This window comes from Sebastes fasciatus, chromosome 13 (genome assembly GCF_043250625.1).
Source record: "Sebastes fasciatus isolate fSebFas1 chromosome 13, fSebFas1.pri, whole genome shotgun sequence".
Classification (NCBI taxonomy): domain Eukaryota; kingdom Metazoa; phylum Chordata; class Actinopteri; order Perciformes; family Sebastidae; genus Sebastes; species Sebastes fasciatus.
In genome coordinates this window covers 12,914,019-12,933,736 of record NC_133807.1, presented here as the reverse complement: position 1 = coordinate 12,933,736, position 19,718 = coordinate 12,914,019, and the positions used below count along the sequence as shown (strand labels likewise).

The 19,718-nt window shown below is 41.3% G+C and overlaps 1 protein-coding gene across 1 annotated transcript in view; it reads left to right on the top strand.

Annotated features, from left to right (window-relative positions):
• grb2b (growth factor receptor-bound protein 2b) overlaps nucleotides 1-19,718 on the top strand; it is a 42,753-nt gene that overhangs the window by 5,297 nt on the left and 17,738 nt on the right. The gene's annotated exons all lie outside the window — the stretch shown is intronic.

Below are 19,718 nucleotides of genomic sequence, written 5' to 3'. Positions count from 1 at the left end.
CTCTGTGAAAACCCCGGGCTCGTCCAGATCCTCAGGCATGAGAAGCTTATTCAAAGCCTCGTGCTTTCTGGTTGCCTGAAAAGCGTTTATGTCATTCTGACCTTGATGAGATCGCCAAGATATTAGAAGTAGCGATTTTCCTACACAACGATTCTCTTTGGATTTAAATGCAATCATCATAATCCCCTCTGTTTTAGAGTCACAGTGATGACGAGCAGGATGAAGAGGCGACAGTGCTGAAAAATGCGATTCATCTTTTCTATGAAAATGTGTGTTGCTAACAGTTAAAGACACCCTTTTGATATTGCATGACTGTAAGAACGCCTTAGTCTCCCCTGTGGCTTAAAGGTCCGTCTTTATTTTGCTATAAAAAGGACCGCCTACGGTTGAGATGGTTCTCAGAAACACTGCTCTTAAGCTTTTGGCTGACAACACGGTGAATAGCCCCTTTTGTAAAAGATACATTTGTAAAGGACCACACAGCTTCGTGTTACCTGTCATCCTGTTTTGATCATAACAATAAATTGTTTTCACGGGCAACATCTGCTTCAGCAGACATGCAGGTCGATGGAAAATTGTTGTGATGCAACACATCATTTTATCATCATAATATTAATTAGATTTTCTGCTCCGGAGAAGCCTCCACAGCACAAATGTAGCTTGTAATAAGGGATCGGCAGTGGCCAGTAGATAAACACCCTCTTAATAGTTTGACTGTTTTATTCCTTCCGCAGAATCTTAACTGTGAAGATCCTTCTGCTTTTCAGTCCATGTGAGATGACGATCTAGTAGCGTGCAAGACTGCTTCACGGCAATTTGCATGTGACGAAGTACCTTGGTTTTATGCTATAATATACTGACTGTGTATATATAATATAAAAGTCAGCTGTCTTGAATGGGTTGACTGTTCTATCAGGGATGAGTGCTGTTTTTTTTTTTTGCTGAATAAGAGATTTGAGAGGGAGAGCTTTGAAAAGATTTCTTATCTCACCAAGCAGGGGGGCCTAGAGGCAGAGAGACAGTCAGCTCAGGGAACTCTGAGCTAAATAGGAGTTCTTATTAAATTTGCATAGGGGAAGAGAAAGTACTGTACTTTTCCTCTTAATTCCAGCAGCTAGTGGAAAATCTCAAGCCAGATGGCAGAGTTCCAGCCAACACGTTAATGTTAATGGGAAATACCACAGATTTCCCCCCATAATTGACATCATTAAAGATCAGATGTGCCTATTGGTGCCTGGGTAATTAAGACTTAACTCAATATTATTCTGTGACATGTGTTTCATTCGAATTCTAATGTTCTGCTTATTTAAAAAAAAAAATCCAACGCCTGTACTACTCAGTTCCCCATATGTTCAGCATGCCGTTGCACTCTATTCTTGATCGGTTCCCTTCCTTGCAAGATGCTTTTAAGGCATTTTTCAGCTCATATACAGAAGTCTCTGTCCGCCAGAAAGTACGGCCATTTAACAGTAATGACTAAAAATGAATTCTTCAGATTCGGTCTTATCCTATGTGAAGTTCTATTAATGCACTATGCCCGAGGTTCTGCAAAAGCTATCGCTCAATGCGATGTCAGTCATTTTGTAATTACAGACAAAGCCATATCTTTTTTTCCCTCAAATCTTTACTGTCACACAGTGTATGTCATGTAGCCCAGGGGTTCTCAAACCTTGTGGGGCCAGGAACCCCGTATACGGGAGAACATTTTCCAAGGACCCCCTCATAATCGTAACACCGATAAAGCATACTACCATTTTTACTATTAGATGCCATTGGAAGTATTTGTATTCTAAAACGTTTCAACCTAAATACTTCCGACCTGTTTGATAGTGATAAACAGAAACACATTTCAGTTTGAATCATGTTAACAGCACTTTGTTTTGCCCTGATGTTCCAGGTGCTTTGTCAGATCATCATCAGATGTCGCTTTAGCTTGGCTGGCTTTGTTCGCTGGCACCTGAAGACGCATTTTGGTCTCCCATTAGCTAGTTTGGGCTCAGCGTCACTTGACGATATGGACTGACAAATATTTCTCCATGCTCGCCAGCCAGCTAGCTGGCTAATAAGCTAAGCCAAGCAGCAGCAGCAGGAATGGTTTCTAGCTCCCTGAGTGAAGTGAGTGATTCATGACAGATTGGCGTGATGTATCACAATCATAGTTTCCATTGGCCCAAAGCTAACATGGGTGGGAGTAATGGACACAATATGTTTGTTTTATTGCTGCAAATCGTCCCAATTGGCAGATATGTACTTTTTAATGATACAGCACAATTTAGAGCATATAATTTATAGCAAATTATTTCGCGGACCCACGAAACACTGACAGAAAGCCACAGATGTAGCCAACCCCACCTGACGTACTATATTAACAGACACGATTAATGCCACCATGTGTGCATTTTAAAAAAATGTCCGACTTTGGTGCCCACCAGTGCTACACGCAATGGCTTTAAAATGAAAAGATGTTCAAATACCTTGGCATTACATGTTTGACCCAGTTAGTGCGTCACATACTGTAAGTGAGCAACCATAAGAGCTGCAGAAAATGCATCACAGGTTATTTTTGGACAGAGACTGAATCTGAAATGGGGAAGGAAAGCCTGCGTGACGGTTGCCTCCAGCGCTGTCCACATTTCATCTGAATCAATTGTTGGCCGCTTTGCCCCCATAGGACCAGTTCACTTTTGGAGACGGAATGAATTGGCCCGATGATGTCAGATACCATCCCCCCTCTCTATTTCTTTCATCTTCTTTTCATCCTGTTTTTGTTCCTCCTCACAGTGCTCATACATTAGTCTCAAGTCTGAGTCGCCCCCCCAGGTAGCTTCTGAGAAGCAGGATGAAACAAGCTCATACTCGTACACAGGTTGACCCAAGCTACACCTTATTTAACATGTAACTATACTGTATGTCTACAGATGAAAGTCATTTTGGTAATCTATCAGCAAGTTATTGATCCAACAATTATATTCAAACTAGTTCTCACCAGGATATCAAAAAACTATGATAAGTTTTGTATGTTTTTGTGCTTGTGAAGTTTGTGGTCTTGTCTCTAAAGTACTGAAGATCAGCTTGTGCAACCAATACCAAAACCATAAAGTATGCCATTGGTTGGCCCAGTTTTAGCTGTGTGTAGCTGCTACCTTTGTGGCTGCTAAACTTTTTTTTTTACGCTAATTTCTTTGCATTAGTCAAAGAAATGCGTGTTTAGTAAAGCTACACCAGTTTGATCTCTCTCGCTCACTATCTAACTTTGCTCTTTGCACTCTGCTTTTTAGACCAGTTGGTTACATAACCAACCTCTGTTTAAACATCAATAATACTAAACTAAATTCCTCTCTCAATTGACGACATTACCACGAATAGAAGAACATACCAGAGAAACAAATCATAACTGTTCCAGTTTACATTCCATGTACATGGTGCTTTACCCGATGCTGTACAGCGTACTATACACAAGCATTCAGAGTAAGTACATCTAAAAGAGAACATCCCTGAGGTGGAGTGTGTTCATAGTGGCTCCTTTGCTTCCATCACCAGTGCTATCTGTCTGCTGATACTAATACTAAACAGCTCTGCTCTTAGGACAAAGGGACCCTCTCATGAGAGAGCTAGCCCGTGTTAAAGCTTTGCTTCAATGTAGCATCCTTTAACATCTCACCATTTTCAGTATCACTTGGAGATGGTGGCTGCATTGCTAATTCTAGCCCTCACCTTGGCATTAGGGGTGGGGGGGAAATCAATACAGCATAGTATCGCGATATTTTGCTTGGCAATATTGTACTGATACACGAACGTCAAGTATCGATCTTTTATTATATTGACTATTAACCTCTTAACAATCCTACGCCCCGATGGCAGGCCGGTCACGATTCTGAGGTTGTAGTGGGATCTGTCTTAAAGCCAGAGTGAATGAAACTAGAAAACCTAAGGAATCGATTGGTACCATGTCATGTTAGCTTGTTGGGAGGAACTCTAAATAACTCTCCAAAATTACGCAGAATTTTGGTGAGGAAAAACTGGCATGGCCATATTCAAAGGGGTCCCATAACTTCACACCTCAAGATATGTGAATGAAAACTCTGGGATGAACAGAGTGAAAACTTAATCTTATTAGACAAAACAGATGTTGACAAACTGCATAATATGCAGTTGAAAAAAGGCAATATATCGCAATATATCTTATCGCATTTCTTAGCATATTGCAAATTGTTTAGCATCACATTAAGATTGTATCCTGACTTAAAGGACCACTATGTTCCTGCTTGGGCCGGAGTCGATAACGTTACTCACTACCGGCGCCACCGCTCTCTCTTACTTCACCACTCACTTCCCACATACACACACACTCGCACCGACTCTGCTCCAGATGGCTCTAGAGAGGGCCATTTGCGTCGGCCACCGTAGCTCTCCAACACGCTTGGCCCACAGGAGAGGCTTCAGTTGGTTGCAATCTCCTCACCTCAACGCTAGATACCGTCAGATCCTGGTGATAATATCGTATCGTGGGGCCTCTGGGGATTCCCACCCCTAGTTGACATACAGGAAGATGTGTTCACTTTGTTCATCTACTCCTACTTTCATTCACAGTTGATTGTGTTGTATTGTTACATAGATACATAGATGAAAGGAAGCCAGTGTGGTTTGGTATTGTAGACATCTAGTAGGCAATGCATGTAGCAAGTGCAATCGGCACCAGCAGTGCAGTTAGTTACAGTTTGAGTGACAGACCAATACTCACTGTGTCGAAGCTCAAATATTAGGCAGCTCCAGCTCTGGCTTAATGCCACGCAGCCACGCAGTGGTTCTCCTCCTCGTTTCAATTGCTTTCATAAAAGGCCTTTTACATAAGGATTTATCTACTGGTCTGCCACCGAGGGGATCAAAAGGTTGTTTTGGGGACATGAAATCCCGTTTTGTCGAACTATTTAATCATCCTGAAATGTGTGTGCTGACTTTTATCACTCGTCAAAATACCCATGAAGAGGAGTGATTGTGAATAGGACACGCCAGTTTGTCCAGTGTTAAGTATGAAAGATGAAAATGATATTAAATGTGAGAATCTCCCTCTTTACCAGCATTCCTTTTTAAGGAGGTCTGCGTATTGATGCTAAATCTCTCCGGAGAAAATTGCCTCTGAGAATGGATTTGGTTTTGGTTGTCTTTGGATGATTCTTTTATTTTGATTTACTATCATCCATCACCTGTTAGCTATCAATCATTTTAGATACGTTCTCTGGCATTTATTAGATGAAAAGAAGCCCATTGTTCAATGCCATCAAGATATGTAGTAATCAGGTTTCACAACAGTCAGCCAGTTAGCAAGCACTGCGTCACTGTGACTCACACAGCTGGTTGACCAGACCAGGCTCCCCTCTAATTTGCAGCCTTGAGTCATACACCAACAACGTTTAGTTCTCTAATTTGCCAGTTCAGGAGTAGTGAAGCAAACTGTCACATTTTAACAGAGGCTCCTCCAACCCCTCACCAAGTCAGAACCGTTTAATGTTTCAGAAAATGTATCTGCTCTTATAATTAGGAGTGTGTGCTTTTAGGCTACATGTTGCTTTTGCTCCTTTTATCAGTAAATGGCACACAGAGCCGTTTCAACTACCTTCCTGTTTTATCTCTACAGACAGTTTCAACTGTTTTCACTTAATCCAAACATAGAGCCGGATTTGTTGTTTGAGTCTTAAATTTTTGGATACAAAAATATATAAAAATTAAAAGCATTGAAGCGTGAGCTTATATGTAAAATATCTTACGGTACAAATGTGCAAGGCGTGGGCTCATGACACATTTACATAATGCAGACTTGCAAACTAGTTTCACACTGGGATCTCTCATCATGCATAGATAAAAAAGGGGAAATTGACACTGGTGGGCAGAAGATCTTACTCTTACTCTAGCTGTATACTGTAAGATTTGACCTTTTGGTAACAATTTCTATGACGCCCATGTCTATAATGCATTATAAACATACTATAATCTGCTTATAGCACTGTATAATTATAGTTATAAGCACTCATTATTATTGTTATACGCATTATGAATATTTATAACATTATAACGCATTTTATAATGCCTTATAAAGTCAAGTATCATAACACTTAATAATTCCAGTCAGGCCTGCAATGTCATTATTTTAGGGACAAGGCCACTTGGCCATTGGTGTTGTCAATTTTTTGAGGGCACAACGGCCAAATGCCAGGGCAGCCAGGCCATCAAATAAAACGGGTTTTAAGTCAATGCAAATAATACATTTACCTTAAAGCAGCAGTGGGTAGAAATGGAGCAAATATGAGCCCCATGGGGCTTCTGAAACGCGCTGAGGCGCATCTGGTGGAATCACAAGCATTGGCAGCGATCCGCTTCGGTGGCCGTGGCAGTCGGTGAAATTCCTGCCCTGTTGGACACTCACCTACATTTTTTTTGCAAGGACCATAGTATATTGTAATTCCCATAGATATAATACATGATGATCTTTTCATAATGCATTATAATCACTTTTACAATGCCTTACAATGCGATTATAAGTTACTTTAAGTGGTCATTGTTTCCTGTAAGTAAATGTTTTGTGTGTCTCGCATTGATTTAATGCCATTTTTTTCCATTTTTCTTGAAACAAACACCTAGACTAACTTATGATCACATTGTAATGCATTATTACAGTGATTATAATGCATTATGAAAAGATTATCCCTGTGTTGAAATCAGCAGGACGAGAGCTAGTTAGCTGTTAGCAGCCGGTAAGCAGCACTGCCCTGGCTGCTAACAGCTAACGTTAACTAGCTCCCGTCCTGCTGATCTCAACACAAATTTGTTGTTCACAATGTAGCATTATCAGGGAAAAAATAGGGTGCTTCCCCTGGACACATCAATAGTGAGTTTACTGCGTACCAAACACATTTTGTGGTGTTATTGTGGTAACACATTGTGTTGGTACTGTAGAAATCGAGTACCGTCACATTTTCAGAATTATAGCATTGAATCGGTTCTCGTGACATTTTGACAGTGACAGTTTGAGTGTCCTCTTGAGGTGCAACAACCAGGGAAAAATCACTTTGTCATTACTGGAGATGATTTACTATGATGATTGAAGTCATTTATTGAAGTGAAAGTGTTGTTCTGATGTATGAGCACTTAGTTTGCATGATCGAACAGAGCAGTATGACACTGTAAAATCAATGTCTCTTGGCTTAAATACATAGATGCAAATATCACATGAGCATAAATTGAATCCAGATCACCTTGTACTATCCCGCATTGTTGTTTGAGTTTTATAATCAAATCATTTGTTTTTAAATGCTTAGCTGAGTCTTATTCTGCTCATTTTCTGTGTCGGAAAGCAGATCTAGAGGCAGAGCAGCAGGCGTGTGGAGGCCACAGTAGAGTCTGGCCATTGCCCTAAGCGCTGTACACTTGTTCTCATTTCCTCCTTGAATAAATAAAGATTAACAGCCCTGCTGGCTGACAGAATCAGCTCCTATTAACAGATCTTTGAACTGTGCCCATGTAGCATGATCTAAGATCCGCCTTTTCACCTCGACACTTCTTCAAAACCGCTATCTTACAGATTCAGATCATTTGTTACTTGAGCTCCGTTCAAGTCATACTACTCTATCAATCTTATATTGCAGCCACTAATGAAATACTATGCCATAAAACTCCAATTTAAAGTCATCCCAGGAGTTGAATGAGAGCTTGCCAATAGATTAGCAATAGAGCCGAGGCCTTTGTAGAACATTAAGACACTCGGTGGTAATTATAGGAGGCAAATGTCACAGCTCACAAAAGAGAAAATGTAGACCATTATTACACTGAGAAATGAAATAATTAGTCACAGATATTGCAAAAAAAAATTTAATAAATGCTGAAACTTGATGAAGAGGCTTGCATGGTCTAGGACAGTGGTTCCCAACCTGAGGTTCGGGCCCCTCTTAAGGGGGTGACACACTTACTGGATAACTTATACAAAAGTCGGTATGTCAAAAAGTATTTAAAAAAAGATGGCTTTTTTTTGCTACTCAGGAGCAAAATCTGATAAAATATTCTGCTTCAATCCCTATTTGTTGGCGTTTAGCCTTTCAAAAACAACATTTTCACTGCTTTTGTTCTCCCGCTTGAAGCACGTAAAGGGAGGCCCACACCCGTATTAACGGGGCGGTCTAGCAGCAATCTAGCAACACCACAAATTATATTTATCATATAAAAATAACAATCTAATTCGGCTCTAACTCTATTAGAGTAAATAACTGGTCTAGGAAATACAACTGGAGTGCTGCAGAATCAACTGACTAAATTAAATTTTCAGATTTTTAGCTAATCAGGCCAATATCAGTTTCCGGGTCTAGCTTATCTCTACATAAATATTATATATTTTGCAGTATGTACATCACAGTATTTATCATTGATTTAGCTTTTGTTTCAACTGAATGTGAGTATGAGATATCAAAAAAAAGAAGTGTCTTTCCCTTGAGAAAGACCGGATCGTAACCACTACCACCCACTCATCCTGCTGCCCCAAACCTTTTTTGGAGCCCAGAGTCAAACTGGGCTTTGAATCTGTGGTAAAGTTGTCTAGTCTGTCCCAACATTAGTGTGTCCTTGTATCAGCATGTGCTTACGTTAATGCCTCAGCTTAGCTGTTTTCACATCCTGTCTGATGTGTCTTCCAACACCCAGCAGCTTCCTGTGCCTCCACAGCAAACTCAAGCAGCTCTACAGTTTGCACCACCTACCACACTACAGCACTGAATTTACACAGACGCACTAACCCTGCTAACTGACACAGTTAGTTGGAATTTAGTGGTCGCACTACTTGCAATAGAATTGCAGTAAAATGATTTAGCCTCAGCATGAACTCACTATTTTTAAGTCACCCTGTGACAGACATCCTGTTGGAAAATGGAGCTTTTAGCCGGTTGCTCCAACACTTCCACCCCTCCCCTTATTAATGGTTCCCTCATCGCCTATTAGTGCTCAGGGTATTGATTTCCCCTCCCCATCCACTTGACCACTGAAGAGAGGAAGAGTTGTATCAGAGCTGCCTTGTGATGCCTGAATGTCTTGAAAATCCCAACCTCACTTGAAAGACTCATAAGCCGTCATTAGAGTCTGAGCTCCAAATCCCAGATCCAAATCCCGCTATTTGATTTTTGCCTTTCTTAACACTTTAAAGGTTGACCCCAACTGTGTTATTTTCTGGGGTTTTCAAATGGAAACGCCCACTCAGCTGTTAGCAAGTAGCAGTGAGGTAGCTTACCACAATAAGCTAATCAATGAGGTTATGAATAATGTGAATATTAGCACTAGCTGAGTCAACGATAGCTGCGCTATGTTTGGAAATAATTGAAAGGGTTCGTTCATATTTTTTGAAGTGGGCCACGCCGCCAGTTTTGAGAAGCAGACAGGAGTACCGACACAGAAGCTAAGCAATGTACTGCTGTGGACGTCATGTTAGTTCGGATCCAAAAGTCACACAATAACACAAACAAACGAACCGATCGATGCAGCGGTAGACCAGCAACTCTTGTGATCCAACGGCTTCAGTTCCCTGTCTGACGGCAAAGTAAAGCGGCTGTGGACGCGGGCAGCAGCAAAACGTATTTAAGCCATCTAAAAAAAATCAATATCAGTGTACGCTATATCTAGAATATTTCCACCGCTTTACCTAGCCGTCTGACAGCCCTTTCCGATGGGGAACAGAAGCCGTTATATCGCTCTCTTCAAAACCGCCAGACTCCATTGACAAAAACAGTAATTTTACCTCGCAGAACACGGGAGTTGCTGGTCTACCGCTGCCTTGATCAGTAAGTTTGTGTTATTTTGTGACTTTTGGATCCGAACTGACATGGCGTCCGCAGCAATTACATTGTGTAGCGTCCGTGCCGGTACTCCTGTCTGCTTCTCCAAACTGGGAGCATGCCGAACACAATCTAAGTTTCTGTCTGCGTAAAGCAGCAGTGCAGTTGTTATGCGAATCTGAAGGGTCAATAAATCGCTGCTATGTTGCTCATCGTGCAGTTATAGTTACAGCTGAGATAGACTGCCAGAGGCCTTGTAGGATCTCACTGTGTGTGTGTGTTCAGTTCACATTTGCATAGGAGCAGACTATTTTCTAATTAAGTGCTGAATCTCTGGAGAGAACGCTTAGATAAGTACATTACATTACATTTGACTCAGTTTTTTTTCTCTCTTTCTTTTGACTAATTCAAACAGTGTGACCTTGTTAATGTAAGAGAAACTTTTTTAAAAGCTTTGCTGTGCGGTATAGCCATAGGGCATGTGGCCCACAAGGAATGTAGGTATTAAAGGCAGTCTTTAACACAATAATACACAAAGTCAGTCAGGGTGAAGTCGTACAGCATGTAAGTAATCCAATGCAATACCCCTGAAACACACGGGTATAGGTGTTGCTTAACCTGTATTTGTAAAGTATTTTCAATAGCAAAGCAGTAGTAGCCAAAAAGATGAGCCCTGAGGTGGAGGAATAGGGATGCTGGTGACAGCACTACCAGCATGCTGCTGTTCACAAGGCCAATGGAAGGAGATGTGGAAACTGCAAATATTGCCTTAGCTTAGTAATGGAGGAAAGTGTGTTTGCATGAACCTTTTTTCCTGCCTCTCTCTCCCCTTTTCGTTGTTGTGCTATTTTTTTGTGCGTCTTTGTATTTGAAGCATCTGCTCCCAAGTCAACATGCGACAGCAGGCCTAGCAGGCTGACACTTATTTATTCCCACTCCGGCCTAATAGCTGCTCAACTGGGCAAGGTTTAATATGTCGGCACTCATGCCTGCTGCTGATGCTGAAGTTGAAACTCGCTCTCTTGAATTGACTCTCTCTCTCTCTCCCTCTCTCTCTCCTTCTATTTCTATGGCCTTGCTGGCTCACAGCCTGTTAGAGCAGTAAACTGTGCTCAGGGACATCCTGTAGACCTTATGCAAAGAGTGGCAGCAGTACAGGCGGTATTAAGACACTTGACAGAGCTGTGTCAGACATCACTCTCTCGTTCACTGGTTCACTACTCCCTTTATAATAGACTCTAAATAGTTTACTCTATTGTGAGCAGTGAATTCAGACATTTGCAGACACTTTACTTAATCATCACGGACAGGTTTTATATAAAATGTGATTCACTGCATTGTGGGATTGCTAGCAAAACGTTGTGTGCATATAGATGTGGCCATAGAAATATAATATAGGAGTAGAACGGACATTCCCATTCAAATCAACGAAGCAGGATGGTCAGAGCGGAGGCTGTTTTTTTGTCTACCGTTGCCATAGTGAGCGTTGTAGCGGGCTGACTTCCGCTTAAACGACTTGCACCACTGCTTCATGTAAAGGAGTCAAATTGAACAATTTCATCCAAACACTCTTGTCACAGCGGAGGAAAGCACATTGCTGTCGCCAGATGAGTGACAACTTTGTTTGGCTCGTTTCCTGTAAGCAGTGTGGCATTGAAGCACGGTGGAATCAGCAAGATAGCTAGCCAGCTAGCTTGCTAGAGGACAGCTGGCTGGTTAGCTCTGGGGCTGGTTCCGCTAGGCTTTGGTGCTGCACTGATCACTGAAAATGAGTCGAACAGCGGACTGGTGACCAGCGGCAGCGCCGGGTCTAAACGGTCCATCTGCCTGGGGACAAGCTACCTAGCTAACTAGCCAGCCAGCTGTCTCTGTGAGCTGCGTCTGTTCTCTTCCCGGCGAGCTGCAACCACACACTTGGACCCCCATGGACGTGGGTTCTGTTGTCACCATAACAACTAACAACAATCACAGTTTTCTTTTGTACAAGTCAAACTACCACAGCAAACAGTTCAGTCTACTCCTATTTCTAATTTTTAGTTCCATTGTTGGGATTTATGAGGGCACTATATAGTGCATAGATTTTATACTCAGAGTTTGGACATGGACGGTTAATATAGTGCACTATGGTGTAAACAGGGAGAGATTTCAGACATAGTCTTGCACAGCAAAGACGAGCCATTGAGGGCCGACAATGTGAGTGGAACTGTATATGATTTTGGGATGCTAGGATGACATTTTGATAAGCTGGTTGAAAGTTATATGTTTCCTGTTGTTGACTGACTGATCAAAGAGGTGATGCATGCAGTTCTGTTTCAGTTCACACAGTTTATGTGCTTGGAGCCAAGCTGGGCGATAGTCTGCTTTTTTTTACTATTTCAAACTTGAACGAAACTATCTAAAGCAGGAATTAGCACAGTTCTTTTTGATCACCACCCCTGGACAGAAATATCTCAAAAGATGTCACTCAGACTAACTCAATGTCATTGAGTTATCTCACGTTTTCTTCCCACATAGTCAAAAACCCAACACAAATATTAGCCTTTCAAAATGCAGGTTGATGTCACAGACAATTCTTTTTCTCTTCTTTGTGATGCTGCAAGGCCTGTCAAATTGAATGTGTTAACGTAAATTTGTTTTAATGCCAGTAATTTCTTTAACACATTAACACAACTCAGTTTTAAAGCTAGATACTGGTGCCATGTGAAACTATAAAACCTAAGGAATCCATTGGTACCAACCATGTCATACTAGCTTGTCACAAAGGAGGCTAAATAACGCTCCAAACTTGCACTAAATTTTGGTGAGGAAAAACTGGCATGGCCATTTTCAAAGGGGTCCCTTGACCTCTGACCTCAAGGTATGTGAATGAAAATGGGTTCTATGGGTACCCACGAGTCTCCCCTTTACAGACATGCCCACTTTATGATAATCACATGCAGTTTAGGGCAAGTCATAGTCAAGTCAGCACACTGACACACTGACACACTGACAGCTGTTGTAGCCTGTTGGGCTTCCGCTTGCCATGTTATGATTTGAGCATATTTTTATGCTAAATGCAGTACCTGTGAGGGTTTCTGGACAATATTTGTCATTGTTTGTGTTGTTAATTGATTTCCAGTAAGAAATATATACATACATTTGCATAAAGCAAGCAGATTTGTCCACTCCCATGTTGATGAGAGTATTAAGTAATTGACAAATCTCCCTTTTATGGTACATTTTGACCAGATAGAAAATGTGTGATTAATTTGCGATTAATCGTGATTAAATACTTTAATCGATTGACAACCCTAGTTGCTGCCAACATTCTCTGTACATCCTCCTACATTATTTCTGACCTCTTAAGAGCAATAAAAAACGAGGAAGAGAGAATATCTTAGTGGGACAAAAAATGCAGTTAGATGATGCATCTAATGGGAACCAAAAAAAAAAAAACGCAGTGCAGCGTGGGAATGAAAAGACAACTTTCTCCTTCAGTGAATTGATGGCGGTATCACAAAAAGCCATTTAGCTAGCCAGCTACCGCAGATGGAGGACAGCGCAGTCCACAGAATAGCTAGCTTGGCTGCTTTTGAAAAAGAGATGCCCTCATTTTATGTAATTTGCCCCTGAGGAGTTTTCCTAAGCTGATCACAAGGAGTCTGATTCTTCAAAGTGCTCCTCTGTCTTCTCCTTTCGTTCTGTTTCTCTCTCTCTCTCACGGCTTCTGTCGCTTTCTCTTGCTTTTGCTATTTATCTCTCTTGATCAGTCCTCTGTCACTGTTTGTGCCTTGTTTTTGTTTTTTTTCTCGCTCTTCTTCTCTCGCTTCCTCTGCTTCTTTTCTCACTGCTCTTCCTCACTGTAGCAGAGAGTTGAGTCAGAGAGCTGTAATTAGATCTCTCTCCTTCTCATCTCCACATCACTCCCTCCTGATCTGCCATAAAGTCACCGACGGCTGTATTTAAACCAAAAGTTATCATTCTCTCTCTTGCGGCTTTTTTCTCTCTACTCATCTTCAGTTCCCAATTTGCACAGCGTGTGAGTGAAAAATAGTACAGACACTGATTAGCCAATCTTTAATACATGATGAATACATGACTCAGGGCCACAGTGACATATATTCCTTAGTCCAGACACTGATTAGCCAATCTTTAATACATGATGAATACCTGACTGAGGGCCACAGTGACATATATTCCTTGACATAAATAATGATGGATCATCAACTTTTGGCGTTTGGCTCGTGTATGGTCAGTTAATTTCTTCAACAACAGCTGGTAAAGCCTTTGCATTGGCATCAGACAGCAATAAGTCTATTCTTATTAAACGCTATATAACTGCAACAGTTGTTCCTAAATGCACACATTTGCCCAAGCTGTCACATCTGTTTTTACTGCGCTACAGATTTTGTCGCTTTTTTTTATTTGAAGCTCGAGTCATTAGAGGGTATTGCCAAAATCAACTGCGCTGAGAATTCAAGCTGTGACAAACAACATCATGATGTAAGAAAGGAACCTCCCCCGAGCTGCCCGAGTCAAATCGATGTTGAGAGGAGAAAAGAACCGGGGGGGAGCGGGGAGCGGGGCTAAGCCAAAATGATCCTTCCATATCAATTATCACACTTTGACTGTTAAGTACAGTTTACCACTCGTCTGGTTTGGCTGGTGGGTTCGTCATCTTTTCAGGCATTATGACTTATTTTTCAGTAGTCACCAGATGGTCTTTTTTCTTATCAACTATAGTATAACTGTTGGATTGCCTGTTGCCTATTGTCACTGACTTTGTATCCTGGATACATTAGTCCAAACGATGGTGAAGAATTGAATTGAATATAATATTAAAAAGTACGTTTTCATTAGTGTATAATCACCTGATAATAAGAATTGTTGTGTTTTCGTTACCTTAGAATAAGCCGTTTTTATATCTACAGTATATAGGGAGCAGCTCTGCTCTCTACGGAGTTCACCATGTTGCACCGCCATGTTTCTACAGCAGCACAGAACGGACAAACCAAACTTTGTTAATTGTTCCTGCTTGGACCGAAGTCGATAACGTTACTTGCTCCCGTCGCCGCTGCCCTCTCTCTCTTGCTTCAACACTCACTTCCCGCATACACACACACACACTCTAAGCACTGGCTGCGCTCCAAATAGAGAGGGACATTTGTGTTTTCACGTCGGCCACCATAGTTCTGCTACACGCTCGGCACATAGGAGAGGCTTCTGTTGATTGCAATCTGCAACCTCACTACTAGATAGCACCAGATTCTACACACTGCTCCTCTAAATGAAAATACTCACATAAATGCATATTATAAATACAGTTTCACGTAGCTTGATTCCGTGTGTTTACGCCTACTACAGTTACTTTATTACCTCAAGTTTGAGAACCACTTCTGTATGAGAGTTGGAGCCACAGCGAAGCCACAGTCTGCCTCTTCTGCCGGGCGTCCAACATTCAGTTTATCCCCTGGGTGAGGTGTAATGTGTGTTTGGAGCTACATTCTCTGCCCTATGAGGGAGGCTCCCCATGTGGTAACAGCCTCAAGCATCATTTTAATTACAAGAGTGTTACAAGCCTTAATTTACTGGAATCCAATGTAATCTCTTTTTCTCTGTGTCTTTCTGCATCGGGGTGGCACTCACTGCCTCCCTGATCCAAGTCTGCAGCCTCCCTGCTGGGAGCAAAGGAGGTCAAACTCATTTTGATGGCTTTTGTTTTTTTCCTAAAGCTGTTTTTGCTGAACAAAGCAAAAAAGTGGTGGGTCTTCACACCACTCACCCCACTCCATCCCATCCCACCTCCAAACCTGCTGTGATTACAGGGGATTTTAAAAATTATTACACCAATACCCTACCCTTTTTATTTTTTAATGACTTGATCCCACAGTCCCTGCAACCTGTCCTAGAAACTGTACGGTTTAGTGGGTGAATCAGTTTGTGCCCTGTGTACGATCTGGTGCCACCACAGGGGTCACTTCTGCTGCCAGTATGTCAAAATACCAGTCCTCAGATTCCATTCCTGCAGGACATCCACACACACACAGTTGGCACTGACAAACATACAAATTTATATTTGCAGGCATCTCCTAGTACTTATGCCATCACAGGCCTTCTATCCTCCCTGACTCTTTGCACTCTTTTTTGGGGCGCTGTCAGCCAGACCCTACTGATGGCTCGATATTGTCTGCTACAAATCACTGACCAAGCCACCGCCTTCACAGGGACTTTGTTTTTTCCCCATAGCATTTTTTTTTTTTAAAGTGTGCAATATGCAAATTCAGAAATATTTTGACAGAACCAGAAGTAGGTTTGGTGTGGTCAGGAAATTGCTAGATTTGTTTTTCAAAAGAGTTTGTCATCTTTCTGTCAGTGTTTCCTCACCAGTGTTTTACGTTAGCACGGCATATGCCTGCTTTTTGCCGGTATCACGTGTAGTTGTCTGGCAGATTAAATGTCCAAAATGTCCATGGGGAAATATGCCAAATAAATAAATTAGGGCTGTTGATCGATTAAAACATTTAATTGCGATTAATCGCATGATTGTCCATGATTAATCAGAATTAATCGAAAATTAATCACACTTTATTTTATCTAGGGGTCAAGGGACCCATTTGAAAATAGCCATGACAGTTTTTCCTTGCTAAAATTTAGCGTAACTTTGGAGCGTTATTTAACCTTCCTCATGACCAGCTAGTATGACGTTGTTGGTACCAATGGATTCCTTAGATTTCATTTGATGCCAGCAGCTTCACTCCGGCTTTAAAACTGAGCCTGCTACAACCTCAGAAAGATCGATTGCATTAATGCATTAAAGAAATTAGTGGCGTTAAAACAAATTAGCATTATCGCATTAACTTTGACAGCCCTAAAATAAATTAATTAATTAATAGCATATTTAATAGCCTAATATTGTGAGATATGTTGCCAGGGCAACTTAAATATAAAGTTATACAAAAGTTTAAATGCCTCTGCTCAGCTGGGCTTCTCATCCAGTACACTTTATTGTCAAATTCAGCGAATATCTCCACACGGTCCGCTGGCTGTCCGTTCTGTGTGTGTGAAAAAGGGCAGTCACAGCCAGCTGACTGTGTAAATATAAAACAAACAAAGTGGACCCAGCCACTATAACGATGATATAAATAATGATTACATCTTTGTTTCCTCAATAAGTTTTGACTTTTGGACTTTGGACTGAGACAATAACAAAGACGTGGAGCGTGGCGCTGCGCTCGCTGTGTGTGCATGCTTGAGAGAGAGGAAAAGAGAAAGTGGACTGCACGCAATGTTTCAGTAAGGTATTAATAATAATTTGAATATCAACATTATGAATGAAGCTTCAAGCTATTCGGTGGGTTATAGCCCTACGAGCCACACAACACTATTTGGAATTTGACAAACGGCAAAATCAGACCGACCAGCCTATTATTTTATTTTTTAGACCGCTTTTTTATTTAACTTATTTATTATGTTAAATGTAGGCTATTATATGGCATGTCCAGTAGTTGTTCTATATAGCCGGAATTCTGGAATATTAACCACAATCAACCATTAACCAGGCCATCAAAAAAGCTCTCGCGTAAACCCTGGTCTGCACATGACCTGAGGTTGAATTTTTCCCTCGCTGCAAATGTGTTTCCTTATTGAGTTAAAAAGAAGCACTTCCTTATCAGCTCTCTGATCCTGTGGAATAATGATTGATATTGTAGCGTTTGCTCCTCCTGATCTGTGATGTGCTGTTTGACTTTGACTTTGCATATTACCAGGTACTCGGTTGTAATTTAGAATTAGATAACCAAACAGTGTTTTGATGTTGTCATGGTTGTTGTCTGGTGTGCAAACAGAGAGCAGAAGGGTCGCTCTATCAGTTTCATTAAACTTGGTGGCAGACCCAACAGGCTTTGGCCTCTGAGGGTCTGATGAAGCTTTAGCTCGTCTATCTGTCTGACCTGCCGCACGCTCAGATTAACTCACCCTCCAGGGTAATCCCTGCTCCTGATTTATTGCAATCCCGTGTGGACTGTGCAGACATGTGGTTTATTTAGCATCTTGTTTTTTTTCTGTTTCCCTACATACCGCTCCTTCTACCTCCATCTCGTGCTAGGCAATGCTTAGTAAGTCAGTCCTATACACCTTATGCAATCACGACTTCTTGAGCGTGGTTATTTCTTTCATCCACATACTTAGCGTTAGGCTATACAAAGGATTTTCTTTGTGACGTTCAGTTTTAGGTGTCCGGGGAAAGAGAAAGTAAGGATTTCAGTCTAATCTCCTCACGGTCATCACTTAACACCCCGTCCAAATCAAAGCAAAGAGCCATGTTTGCTCTGCATTTGGTGTAAACAGTGAATATGGTTTTAAAAATAACTATAGGATTACTTCACAAGTCCCTTTTCAGACATCATTTTCTCATGCAAAAAAACTTCAACCCTTTAAACTCTGCAATAGAAATGGTCCACCAGTGCCTACATTGGTATTTTTGCTTATTTTTATGTTCTTGGAGTATCTTAAAATGCTTCATATCCAGAAAATCTGTACAACCTAAGCTACAAGGTTATGTCAGTCAATAAATTATGATAATTGATAAAAAGTATTGAAGTTGTGTCATAAAAAAATAATTAGACGTCTTTCTTAAAATGGTACTAAATAAACACACAAAACATATTCATCCAAAAGATTTCTAAATGTAGAATCATGGCCCAAATATTTCTCAACACTCCATAAGTTATTTGAGCTATTTTGAGCCTCCTTCGCGACAAGCTAGTATCACATGGTTGGTACCAAATGGATTCCTTAGGTTTGAGCCCGCTACAACCTAAAAATCGCAAGTTGTGTTAATGCGTTAAAGAAATGCGTTAACATATTATTAGCGCGTTAACTTTGGCAGTCCTAATTTAAACAGGATCATGCAAACAACGATCTCCCGCGTCAAATATGGGGCAAGACTCGAGCGCTACTGCGTGTTTCACCACGTTTTGTACCACGCCTAACATACCGTAATGATGCCATCACGAGCGTGCAACGTGATAACCTGAAAGTAAGAAGCCTTAGCTTTCTGTTGCAAAAAGAATGAATGCTCTAGCTGTTCTGTTTTTTTTTTATTTTAAGGGGAGGACCGTTCTTAAAGGGTTAACAAAATTATAGAATGTGAGTTTCTGCGTTGACTTTTCATTAGATGACAGGCTGAAAGAAAAGAAATCCTATTATGTTGCATCAGTTTCTCCACATCGGCCTAAATAAAGCTTTAGCGTAAAGACAAAATCGCTTTGGAAGATGATTAATGACGTTGAAAGTCAGCAGCGCTGTTTATCACGTAGATTTACACACGATATCGTAGAATTTGACGGTTTTACGGAGACGTACTGAATTAGTAGTCGTGGATCTGGGTTTCTTGTGAATGACAGCTACCCCTGTTTAGTGTCGCACATGGGTTTGTGGGTGGAAGTGCTATAATATTTTAGTGTGTGTGTGTGAGAGAGAGGAGAGACGGGGGAGGATGGCGTCTACAGTGGCAGCTGTGGAGGAGATAATCCCTGTCCTGGACCTCAGCCTCTCAAATAGAAACTCCTACAACTATTGTGGCTCAATCAGATTAAAGAGACAAAAAAAATCTTCATAGAGAGAAAGAGAGGGAGGGAGGGAGGGAGTGCATGTCATCCACAACGCTGGCTCGGCTTGGAACACAGAGACAGAGCTCAGTCAGACACAATGCTGCGGTTGTCTTCTCTCTGTATGGTTAAAAAAAAAAACTGCCAGCCAAGCAAATATTTTATTTCTGCTTTTCCTCATGGGCTGCCATTCTTTCGGTTTCGAGAGCCGTTAAAGTTCAAATGTCACTCCAAAGGCACGTCCAAGCTGACCATTTTCACTGTTGCATTTTTTTTTTTTCTAACAATACAGTCTCACTCTTTTAATATCCAGCCTGCGGGTCTT